The sequence below is a fragment of the Canis aureus genome, chromosome 2 (genome assembly GCF_053574225.1).
Source record: "Canis aureus isolate CA01 chromosome 2, VMU_Caureus_v.1.0, whole genome shotgun sequence".
Lineage (NCBI taxonomy): Eukaryota > Metazoa > Chordata > Mammalia > Carnivora > Canidae > Canis > Canis aureus.
Window position 1 is genome coordinate 79203579 of NC_135612.1, and position 13828 is coordinate 79217406.

The following is a 13828-nucleotide window of genomic DNA, read 5'->3' on the forward strand; positions in this document are numbered from 1 at the left end:
ACATAATCGGTGTAAAGATCTTTCACTATCCTTCCAATCAAATATTACCCAACGGGATTGTTCTGATCAGGGAAATAGATCGTCTAAGCTCTGGGCCATATTCAAAGAGATAAATCAAAAAGCAACTGGTTTCTAAAGTTCTTCTTGAAATAATATCATAGCTATTTGTTAGCAGTCTGGCAGAGCAAGAAATAAGATACCAAATAAAGTGTGAAAAATAATTTTAAAGTTTTCATATCCCAGATTTAGCAGTTTCTGTTAAATATGCTCAAGGGGAGTTTACATGAAATCCTAATATATTATATATAGCATTTTTGAGACTATTCAGCTAGATAAAACCTAAAAATGCCCTTTTATAGTGTCATGATTGGAATTTACACGTTTGTCATCGGCAAATGCATGAAATTTCTTTTAATGTTACTTTTTTTTGTAGTAAAGATTGTGAGCTTATCTAGGATAAGGCATGATGCATACAACACTTTGGTTTGTTTTTTTATGAGACAAATGTTGATGCTGAACTGAGCTAAAGTCAGTCATTTACATCTCTTGTGCAAACAATATACCATGTGTGTCCACTTCATAAAGCACGAGCCCTTGAATGGCTTCTCCAACTCTTCTTTTTTTTTTTTTTAAGATTTTATTTATTTATTCATGAGAGCTACAGAGAGAGAGAGAAGCAGAGACACAGCTAGAAGGAGAAGCAGTCTCTATGCAGGGAGCCCGATGTGGGACTCGATCCCAGGACTCCAGAATCATGCCCTGGGCCTAAGGCAGGCACTAAACCACTGAGCCCCCCAGGGATTCCCCTTCTCCAACTCTTCTAAAGCATGTGTGATGCTTTTATGTTTTCCTTTTGTTCCCTGGTTGTGCACCTCAAACAAAAAAAGGAAAATTACCTCCACCACCAAACCCATGGAAGGCGGGTCCTCAAATAGGTTTACTAATTATTATCTTGCTTGCCAAGGTTTATCTAGCAGTCATATACCATTTCAAGCTGAGTAACAATGGCTAGGATTTTGTAAACCACCACTTAACTCAGTATTAGGCTTCCATACTCCCCTGATAGCATTTTCTATCACTAGGTTCCAACATCATGTCCTTATACCTATAAGAAATAATCTCATTTGCAAGTTTCTTTTCTTCTGCTGCTTGTTCTTAAAATGTCACATTTTCCTTGGATTTTCTATTTTAGGAAAGAAGTCCTACTGTCTCCTGGAGAGTTCATTCTCACCCAAGGTTTCAACCACCACCAACATGTACATATACTGCAAATATTTCCCTCCAGCCCAGACTTCTAACTCCAACCCCATATAGAGACATTTAAAAAAGAAAGTAAAAAACCAAACAGACAAAAATGTTTTTTTTTAATATCTCAGCTCATGTTGCATTGCATAGTTTTTCTACCTAGAATTCCCAGTCTCCCTTTTTCACAAGATTATCTTTTAAGACTCAGCCTAGCATCACCTACTTTGTCTCTTTTCTATGTGGCATTCATCTTGCCACCCTCTCCTTTCTTCCTGTCAATATTTGCATCATAAAAAAAATATTTGCATCATAGTTTATGTAATACTTTTTTTAACTTTTACTTATGTAAAAGTTTCTGCCTAATAGATCAAGGTCACTTAAGAAAAATGATGTTGTCCATGAAACTTTTATATGTTTTTGTTATATTTAAAGTTATTTTTGAAAGATTTTCTGAAAGTTATGAATATGATAGTATTTAATACAATGCAAATTCTTTCAAATTATTGCTAATACCAGGGTTTTATTGGTGATGTGTATTTTTATAACCAATACAGAATAAACTTCTTCATATAGTCCCTTTATATTTTTTATATTAAAAGCCTGGAAATCAATAATGAGGGATTGTGTATTATATAAAAGAATATACATTGAGATATGCAAAATCCTCCTTGAAGCACGGCTAAGTGACAAGTATTATTTTTGGCTTGATTAACACGACTTTTAACTGTGACAAAAGGATATAAAATTGGTCTGAAACAATTTCTAGTCACAGGATCATAGTGGTTTTTATTCTGTGTTATTCTATCACAGTATCGTGTATTATCTATGAGTTGTAATTTTATTGTTGTGCATGTTTTGATGTTGTTTGGTTTTCGTGTTGTTTTTTAGATACTCCATAATATTGAGCTTGCAGGATCAGCCCAAAAATCTTTAAACATTTTTTCTCAAAGACAGAAACCCAAATCTTTTCTTTTCTGAGAATTACTCCTAGAATTAACTAAACATGTATAAGACACTACTAATGGAAATTTTTAAAAAAATATTTAAATACTTCCGCACCCTCTAATAGTTTATAAGTATAGTATAATGATACTTTGCTTCTTCATTTGAATTATTTCCTCCTCTTCTTGCCCGGAAGAGAATGCCTACTTTTAGAAATCTTACTCCTGCTTCATCATCCAATCCCCATTAATTTTCTTAGAGTTTTCCAGGATGCTGAAAATCAAATAGCTGGAGTTTGGTGACAGCGAGTTTAAACAAGAGTCTTTTAAAAAAGGAAATGTGCAATGATCAGGACTTCAGTATAGCAAAGAAAGGAAAAGCGATCTGAGATATTCAAAGGCCTTTACATTCAATTCTTACCTGGGGTTGTGTTTTACAGGCTGGGAAACAGATAACTCATATCCAGGTAAATGGGGGTTAATTGTGTTGAATTTTTACTTGGAATCTGGATTATCTGGATGAAATTTTCTTTTGCCTATAGTGCAATTTGCAATAAGAAGTAAAACAAACATACATGCACGCATATAATATACTGATATTAATTATTAAAGTGGAGAATTATATCCTTTGTGTCAGCAAAGAATGTGGCATTTGTAATTCAGTTACTCAATACATTTAATATTTACCTTTGTTTTTACCCTTTCTAATATTCTTCTTTTCTGAAGTTTCAATCTTAGTTCTGCTATTATTTTCTTTCTGTTGAAAGAAATTTCTATAGCCATTCTTTAAGGATAAATCTGCTAACAACAGATTCTCTTAGTTTGTATGAAAATGGCTTTATGTCCTCTCCCTTCTTAGTTTTCTTTTTTTCAGGAATTAAGAAATTTTTCTACAATATTTATGGTTGACAGTGTTTTTTTGTTTTTTTTGTTTTTTTAGCACTTGAAAGACATTTTGCTACTTCTTTCCAGAAGAAGATGAGAAATCTGCTGTCATTTGAATTGGTGACACAAGTAATGCAACATTTCGCTCTAGTTGCTTTCAAGATATTTTCTTTGTCTTCAATTTTTAGAAGTTTAATTAATTTGTGTTCTAGCATGAATTTATTTGTAATATCCTTTTTGGAGCTTACTTGACTTTTTTGAATTTGTGGGTTTTGTTCTTCCACAAGTTTGGGAAAATTTCAGCTATTATTTCTTTGAATATTCTTTTAATCCTATTCACTCTCTTCTCTCATTCTGGGAATTCAATGATATAAACTTATTTCATTTATTATTGTCTCCCAGGTCCTTGATATTATTGTTTTGTGGGGTTTTTGAGGGAAGGGGCTCTATTTTCTCTCTGTCATTCAAATTGAACAAATCTGACCAAATCCTCAAGTTCATTGATTCTGTCCTGTACTCCGTCATCTTTACTATTAAGCTCATTTAGCAATGGATAGTATTTGACACTTTGGATGTGATTTGATTTTTTCTTTTAGTAGGCATTCTTCCTGTAGAGATGTAGTAAGCCAGATGGGGGTGTGTTTCTAATTTCAGCCTTCATCTGGGCCCTACCTATGCTACCTCAGTAAAAGTGTTGAGAGCTGACCCAGATTGACTTGAGGTGAAAATTCAGGTAGGTATTTTCTGGTAAAAGTGTGGAACTCACACACACTGACCTGTTGTTCCCAAGTGGGATTGTAAACTCAAATTCCTAATGAGTTGACACCAGGGAAGAAGGAGGCCGAAGGGTGACTCACACTCCTTTTTGCTGCAGGGTGGGGCAGAAACGTGTCATCTAGGGCATGACTGCCTTCCTCAGGGGACTGACATGACCTTGACAAGGAGGAACATCATCTGTTTCCACTGAACACAGAATGGAAGATCAGAAATGCTGCTGCTCGCTTCTGTGCAAGGTGGATGGGGGGAGTGGAAAATCAGCTCTGATTTCAGCCCAGTTAAAACTGCAGAACCAGAGTGTGGTGATTTTTCCATTGTGTTTGGCTGAAAAAGGTAAGGGATGCCAAAAAAAGATTTTCTGTTGTGAGGCACCCTTTTCCAGGTCTTTTGGCTAAGGGAAAAGACTTAAAGATTTTTTGTTGTTGTGTTGTTTTTTTTCCAATACCTATTGGTAGCTTTGGGTTAGGGACTTCTAGAGCTCTCTGTCCAGGATGCGTGAGCAAATAAGGACATTCAGGGAATTCACCATCAAATATGGAAAACAGTAGACAGTGTGCTTTCTTAAAAAAAAAAAAAAGTTGCTTATTTTTAGCGGGGTGGAACACATGCAAGCTAGAGGGGAGGAGCAGAGGGGGAGAGGGAGAGAGAAAGAATCCCATTCAGAATCCATTCACAGCACAAAGCCCAGTGCAGGGCTTAATCTCATGACCCTGAGGTCATGACCTGAGCCAAAATCAAGAGTCAGATGCTCAACAAACTGAGCCACCCAGGCACCCTGGCAGTATGCCTTCTTTCCACTTTTCAGAGTGTTCTCATTTGTTGTGTCTTGTCCAGGGTTTTGTGTGTGTGTGTGTGTGTGTGTGTGTGTGTGTGTGCGCACGCGCTTTGGAAGAATGTGGATCATCCATCTTTATCATAATATCTATTTCTCTAACATCACTTTACTCTATTCACCTTCTGTGAATACTTCACTCTATTCACATTCCTGCCTCATACTTCACTTTTTCCCCAGAATTTTCTCAACTCCTTCTGTAAGCTTCTAGAGGATATTTTTTACTTAGATATTCTTAGCCACCCAAGGACATCAGCCATTTTACTTTCCTTTGGTTTCCTTCCATAGGCAACATTATCTATGAAGCCTTGTGAAAGTGCATCCTCTTGTGTGTGCAACTTTGGTTTCATATTGGTCCAAAGACATTGTGCCAAAGTTGGAAAAATGTCCACCCCTCGGGCTTACACCTGTTCAGGAGGTACCAGTGTAAGTTATAGTGATTTAAAGATGATCACTTTCACTTCTGATAGCTCAAAATATTTTTGTGTAATTATGCAGGGTCAAATAGTATCCTGCAAAAATTCATACTTACCCAGAACGTGTGAATGTGACATTATGTAGAAATAATGTCTTTTCAGAGGTAATCAAATTAAGATGAGGTCATAGTGAGTTAGGATGGGCCTTAAGTCCAATATGACTTATATCATTATAATAGGAAAATTTGGACAGAGAGATGCACAAGGTGTGCCTAAATGATTTGATGAAATATGTTGGTTTAGCTTTTACCCTGTGCCCAGAAAAGTGAAGTCCTGAGTTCATAAATTAGTCAGAGAAAACAGAAAGATAAGTCAGAACATAGTAAGTGGATTGTGGTAAGTGGTTTCTCCTTAACTTTTCCTTAGACAGGGGACATGTATATTTTTATTTAGTTATTATATTTAATTTAGGTTGTTTGAGTAGAATTCCAGAGCTCTTTTATATTTAATCCTTCGCTTTTTCCTGATTATAATATTATTTCTTTTTAAGAAAAAAAAGGATTTTATTTTATTTCATAGAGAGAGAGCAAGAATGAGCAGGGGGTGTGCAGGGGGAGGGGCAGAATGAGGAGCAGACTCCCCGCTGAGCAGGGAGACTGATGAGGGGCTCAATCCTAGGACCCTGTGATCGTGACCTGAACCCAAGACAGACATCTAACCACTGAGCCACTGGGTGCCCTATAATATTATTTCCTGCTGTTTATTCTGAGGAGCCAAAAAGTAAGCATATGATAAAAGCACCTGGGTTTATTCAGTTCCATCAGTTATGCTCATCAAAGAAACAGCAAATGAAAACCAAAATGGTCTATGTCCGAGTCTGTAGGTGATTTTCCATGATCTTCACATTCACCAGTGTAAGTATTAAGATTTTGCCTTAATGACGGCACACATTCCAGAGCAAGCTCAAAAGTTGTCTGTGGTTTGAATAGTTCTATTCTTTTCCTGCCAAGCCTGCCCTGGACTCAGGGATCTGATGAGAGTGTCTGAACCAACAGTCCAGTGCAAACTGAGAAGAAAGCTAAGTTTCAGATTTAGTGTTGCAATTTTAAGTGACCTGATGCCCAATTGTAGGCAAACAATAACTTTTAAGCCACGGGTGAATTGAGTTTGGGTATGGGTGTGAGATTTGCTTGGAGAAGCAGCCTGGCCCAGAGAAATGAGAGAGAATGGTAGATCCCTAGGACAGCATACAGGACATCACGTAGATGATGAAGTTGATATATCTATGGCCGTGCTATATATTTGCCACGTATGGGCCTATTTATATAAGAAGGTTTCTGTTTGTGAAGATATTTTAGGGATATAGAGACATTGTCTGGCTGGCAGCACGGGTCAGAACTCGTCTATGCTGCTCTACTTAGGCTTGGGATATGAATACAAAATCTCAGAGCACACAATAAGGGGTGCTAGCTTTGGGGAATCCCTGCTGTGTTCAGAGTTCAGTGAATTGTTTTCTCTTGCTTGAATACCCATTGCATACTCTGAATTTGTTTTAACACATCAAGAGAATAAGGCTTAGAGACTGTAAAAAATCCAGGTAGCTTTCATAGAAAATCCCATTTGTCAAACACTGAGAAATAAAGGACTCTGCTGAATCCTTTCTAACAGAAGGTGGCCGGGTTTATCCGATCCAGATAGTGATGATCCTGCAGTACCCAAAGCTTTGTCATGTTCCCTGGGGTCTTGCTTGTCAGACAGAAAGAGTGATCAAACTACTGACGAGTCTAATCCTCAGAGTTTGCAGGAAAAAATGGACACAGCTGCCAGAAATGTTCTGACATATGCTATTCCTGCCCACCAAAAGTACAAGTCTGGTCCTCTGCATGGTTGCTAATGAAGTGAAATACAGGATGAAGGAGAGAAAGAAAAAAAAAAAAAACCTACTGCTTAAATACATATATATGCACATAATACCCACGCAAGTATTGGGATTTCTTTTTTGTCTCTTGAGTTCATCCATTTTGTTTGCTTGGGTTTTAAAACATCTGAAACAGAAAACAAGAATGGCATATGGAGACCACAGAACTCCTCTACTATTGATGGAGGCCAAGCTGGAGGAACAGGACTGCATAACACTAACCAAGTGACTTGGCCAACCCTTAGCTGCAGAATTAAGTATACTTCCTTATCTGGGCCTGCAGGTGCTGGCTTTGGAGCAGACTTGTCCATTTGGCAGGAGGGGAGCTAAACTTGGAAGAAACAAGAGGCTTCTGACTCCCTGGAATATCTGATCCCCGAGGGACACTTTCCCCACTTTTTTGTGCAGGGCTCAAAAAAGCAACCCAGTTTTTCTTCCCAAATCTATCAATTACATCATATCTCCTGGAGAAGAATGACAAAATGAACAAAGACTAGAAATAACAGTCTATTGAACTCTAGAAACATGGGAAAATTTTATATATATATATATATATATATATAGTCTATATATATGCTCTTTAGTTCTCTAAGCTGCATTTAGGTGCGTCTCCAAGAACTGTATTCTAATTCACTGATTCTTCTATCTAGAGCTTATAGAGCTATTGGATTTTGTATACCAGGGACTAAACTTTTCATTTCAAGGATTTCTAACTAACAATTTTTCATATCCATCTATACTGATAATCATGTCTGCCTCTACTTGCTTTATAATTTCCTGTTCACCTTTGTATTATTCTCTTTCTCTTTTGTCTCTTTTCTTTATATTATTGTACTGCCATATTAGAATGCTCTATTTTTCTTTTCACCTGGAGTAAAGTAATTCACTTAATGTTTACATAGTTGTTTCTAAACTTTATTTTTCCTCATGGGGTTTGGAATTTTGATATGCAGGCTTACCCTGAGGGGCAACTTTCGTTTTGTTCTGTTGTTTTTGTGGTCAGTCCTCTAATATTTGTGTTTGCCTCTTGATCCCACATGGACCTTAGCCCATAACCAACTCTCATTTTGGTGGCAGAAACTCCTGCCTCATTGTGTTGAAGATATTGCACAATGGTCCCAGAACCACTGGGAAGCCTAGTTCATGTTCCAGCTGAGAGATTGAGTCAATTTTCCTCTACCCTCTGAGGTATACAGTTATATATAAAATTTAGCAGAAAAAAAAGGGTTAATTTTAGCTATTTCCAGCCTCGTTTCAGGGACAGAGGAATTGCACTGTAGTCTCTAGATTAAGCAGTGAAAATGCCCTGGCTTCTCTTTCTCTTGAGAGAGAGTTAATTCCAATTCCAAAGAGGAAACAACCTGTTGGCCAACCCCATCGGCTCCCAGCCAAGAGCTCAGCATGTTGACAGCCTCAGTCCTACTCACTGCTCCAGGTTTCCTCCTCCTTGTCTAGCACTTCAGAGATTGAAGAGCTATGCTTTGTTCCTGGGAAATATGATTCTCTCATCTCACCTTCTGTTTTGAGTGCATGGAGAAGAGACAGGCAAAATGACAAGTTCTCTTACATATTTGATAACCTTTTGTTGGTGAAGAGGCTCCATTGTTTTTGTTTGCTCAGTTGGTTTCTATTTTCTTGTGGCACCAGGGCCACAATCCTAGTGACATTTTTCATGAAAATGGTGTATATGATTTTCCTGGGCATTGTCTATCTTGGTCATATTCTTTGCTGAGGATGCTCTCCTATAGTGTTGCCCATTAGCTCATACCAGGGGTCCAGTCCTCCAGTGCCTTCTTACATAGAGCCATAGACCTATTTGACTGGGAGCTATCTTATCAGCTTTATGAGTTCAGTCTTTTTTTCACTTCATGATTGTTCAAGGAACCAGGTAAACCACTTTATCCTTTTTTATAGTTTCCAAAGGCTATGAGGCACTTATGTGGGAAGTTATTTTCTTTCCTTAAGTCATGCTAATGGCCCTGCATACTTGTCCAGTGAGGACAGCAAGTCTCTTCCCCATATACATCTCTCACTCTACAAAGTATTGTCCCTCGATTATATATATATAAAGATCTTGGGAGATTTTATGTTAATATTAACATCACATATAATTATATGTATAACTTCAAATTTCTGCCTCATATTTATCACCATACTTACTCTGCTTGATGATAGAAACAAGTGTGATTATTTGCTTCTCAGCAAGCATTCACTTGAGGAGTGAACAGATAGTGTACCTTCCCTTGGGACCCTCTGATCTTTCCAAGATGTTAATGCTAGTGTTTTTTAACTCATTTAGCTCTTTTAGTGAAGGTCGGGGTAAAGAGCTATTGCAGTCTTTAGGAAGTCAACATGCCTAGACTAGCACAGTTGTATTTTCTCTCTATTGTGTATATATATATATATATATATATATATATATATATATATATAATAGATAGACTAGAAATTTGATATAGAAGATTGATAATTAAGGCTAGGAAAGGTAGCTAGGCTTCTTCTCAGTAAACCTGAAGGTGGGAGCTTGCTTCAATTTTTGGCAGGTTTTTTAGAATACAGGCTTCTAAACAGCATTTTATTTCTACTTGAGACTATTCAACAATTCTAAGGCAACAAGGAAAGTTCTACTTGATATCCTGTTTCCTGCATCTGATTCCCATCTCTACTGCAGGAAGTTTATCTTATCTACCTTTGAAATACCTGCCCATAGTAAAATGCCTGACAGCATTTGCTGAAACATTCAATAAAAACTGGTTGAATGAACACATAAGCATGTAAGAAGTGATTGGAACTTTTATTATGGGCTTGTCTTGAATCATTTTACTTGAGGCTGATGATCTTCTAGGTACAGATAAAGTAATTATTTCTATTTGTGGATCAGATCCTAGAACACAATGCTACAGTAAGGTTTGGCTCTGAGGGGCCCTGCCTAATCAGCCAGATGGTGTCACTTGATTATTTTTATACCTCAAGGTGTCCTTATCCTGCCTACGGGAATGGTGGAGGAATGGCTTCTTAGTCTGTTCTAAAGGCCATAAGAGTTCTGGTTATAATTTATGTCATAAAATATGTTGTGATAAAAAAAAAATGTCTGAGTGTAAAATAGTCCAAAGGGAAACATTTTGGACTAAATTTCAAAGCAAAAGCTGACTAGATTTCCAAATATAAGTTGACTGGTAAAAACAAAACGACAACACTGAATTGCTAGTTTGTATTTATAAGTTCTTGATGTACATGTTTTAGATACTAGAGACAGATATGTTTTGATATCATGCTTTCCCAGCAAGAAATAATTAACTAGATCTATATACTTATGCAAGCTTATGTATGTTAGTTATCTATTGCTGTGTAATCAGTCACCACCAAATTTAATAGATTAAAACAGTAAACATGTATGATTTCATGTTTTCTGTGGTTCAAGAATACAGGTGCCACTAGGATGGTGTCTATAGCTTGGCTGCAGTCAAGCTGTCAGAAGGGCTCGTTTTAGTCATGGTTCTCCAGAAAAACAGCACTAACAGGATTTTAATCTACCTAACTGAGATTTATTTTAAGGAATTGGTTCCTGTGATTGTGGAGGTAGAAGTCCAAAATCTTCAGGGTAGGCTGGCAGGCTGGAGACATAGGAAAGAGTTGCAGTGTGAATCCAGCGATCATCTGTGGCCAGAATTTTTTCTTAGTTGGGAAGGTCGGTCATTGTTCTATCAAGGTCTTCAATTGATTAAATGAGGTCCACTCAAGTTATCAAGGATAATCTGCTTTACTGAAAATCCACCAAATTTAAATGTTTCCCTCATCTAAAAAAAGAAAAAAAAAAAAAAAAAAAAAAAAAAACCTCAAAAACCTAACATCTTAAAAAAAGAAATCCAGAATAATGTCTAATGAAACATCTGGGCACCACAGCCTAGCCAAGGTGACACATAAAGTTAACCATCATTAATGTCGCTACCGTCTAAAGACTTGACTAGGAAAGGCTCCATTGTCAAACTCATAATCTTATGTCTTGGCAAGCCTCAAGTTCTGGATAACTGTCAGCTGGAGACACGATTCCTTGCCACATGGGCCTCTCTGTATGACTAGTTACAACATGGTAGGTAGTTTCTCCCATACCAAGTGAGCAGAGAGGGAAAACCAGAAAGGATACCCATCATGGAAGCCACAGTCCTTTCCTAAACTAATCTCAGATTTGACATACCATCTCTTCTATAATAATCTATTGTTTGCAGGTGGATCCAGTCCACGTTCCAGGAAAAGGGACTACCCACAAACTTGAGTGCCAGCAAGCAGGGACTCCTGAGGGCCATCTTATAGAAACTGCCCACTTGAGTATCATTTAGGATATATTTTTGATGACAGAACATGAAAGTCCACACTAAGTATTTTTCTTCACTGACTGATTCCAATATTAAAATAACAAAATGTAAAAGCTTGGCTTTTTCACACATCCCACTTCCTCTGCATCTTCACCCTCAGCATGCTCATTTTAAACTACAGTTAATATCCAATTTATGAGTCAGCAAGGTGCAGCCTGAGGGGCACATTCAGTAGCAGGTTATTTTTTTGTATGGCCTTTTTGGTAAGGATCTCTCTTATACTTCCAAAGGTTTTCTTGTTTGTCTGTTAAAACAAACAAACAAACAAACAAACAAAGCAAAACAAACAAAAAGTGAGAAACAAGAAAAATTAATATTCAACACAGTTTATATGTGGCTCACACTGTTTATAATATTTACTATCGGGGCTTACAGAGAAAAAAATTTTGCCAAACGTGGTCTAGTTTTATCTCTCACAAAGACTTTGAATGATATATAAACTTTATTGTAAAATGTAATTCACCTAATTTCATTTTGAAATTGAAATTCAGTGAAATTAATATGGGATGGTAGAAGGAAAAACATCATTTTTTTCCTATTATAGCCTTTCTAAGTGATACAAATTAACACATAATCCACAATATTACCTTTTATTTTCAATAGTACATTCAATTTATTAAGAATCATATGAAATGGTAGAGTATTTCCTGTTTGATATCTGAGTGTACGGAATGCAAAGAACAAAAAAGCTAAACCAGAAAAATCCCAGGGTAAATAACAGCTGTTGGTATTTGGACTGTACTCAGAGAAGACAGGACTCAGACATTTGTTCCTGCAGGCTGCTCAGCTTTTTGACACATCACAGTAGGCAAAACCTTCCAAAATGAAGAGGGGGCTCAAGTCGGTTGGTTTCTGAGCGCTGGCTTCAATGAACCCCTGCCTTTTGTCCATGAGGCAGGGAAAGAAGAGAGGAAGTTAGCAGTTTATGGATTGCTTCGTGTTTACTGGATAGTTACAATCACAGTGGACCCGAGACACTTTTGAACAAACACTTTATTTAATAAAAAGATTTTGAAATCCTGCATCAAACTCTGCCTTCCACTTCAGGCCCACACCAGCTCATGAAGTTTGGGAAAGCAGCTACTTCCTTCATCTCACTCTGCCATTCCTAAGGATGAATATTTGGGCCTTGAGAGTAAACAGCAGAGCTATCTTTCTAATCTACAGGCTATTCAGGATTTTAAAATCACAAGACCCACAAAGATAACAACAGTAATATTGGCTAATATTTATTGGGCTCTTATTACGTATTAGGCACAGTGCTGTGTGGGGGTAGAGCTGACTATCAGAGTCCCCACTCTAAAAAGCACCATAAAATACCACTCCCCATAGTGTACCAGAAAACATGCATTACAGCCAGCTTAGGATCTTTAGAGTAATAATTAAGGCTTGAAGTTAGGGTGTCACTCATATGTGGAATATAAGGAATAGTGAAAGGGACCATAAGGAAGGGGGGAAACTGAGTGGTGAAAAATTAGGAAGACAAACCATGAGAGACTCCTCACTCTGGGAAACAAAGGGCTGCAGAAGGGGAGGTGGGTGGAGAATAGGGTAATTGGGTGATGGGCATTAAGGAGGGTACATGTTGAGATGGGCACTAGGGGTTATATGATATGTTGGCAAGTTGAATTTAAATGAAATAAACAAAAAAAGTTTTCAGACTCTCATTTCATCAGTGCTGGTTTTCTTTGTTGCTGTGTTCTTTCCTTCCCTTTCTTTCTTTACCTGATAATTCCTCTCCATTTCTTGTTAAACAGTAGTCTGGTTACACAGTTATTATACAATTCTTATAGTCTTCCTTTAAAATTGAATTCATACTTATCTTAAAATTTTAAAATGGTAGAATAATATTACTTTGGAGCTAAAGACGGCTCATTCTACCTTTTCTAGGGAAGGTACTCTAAGTTCACATAGGAAACTAAGTCATCTGCTTTCCTAGTTCATGGAAAATGCTAACTGTGCTTGAATACTTATTTCACACTAAAAAAAAATTAAATGTAAATTTATTTTTTGAAAATTTATTATTATACTGTACTTTCAGGGAACAATGTTTTTAAAAGGTCTACCATTTGTTCAACATATATTATGGCCCATGATATAAATACTTAATTTAATTTTTCTAACAACCCCCAAATCACTACTTTTTATGCCTGTTTTTCAGCAAGTGAGGGGTGTTGGGGTTTAAGATTCCAAAACTATTCTATTATGCATTATCAATGTTAATAATAACATGTTTTGTATCCATTTTCTGTTTTATATTTATAACACCCACTAATTCACATAGCTTTATTTGTTTGCCGCTAACTGAAGTAAATGGGACAGCTGTTAGTAAATCCACCTTTATAGCTAAAAATAAGAATACTCAGAAGTCTTAGATACTTTGTCATAGTGACCTGACTAAACCTGGCAAGATCAGAGAAAGCACTTCAGTCCCTCGAGTC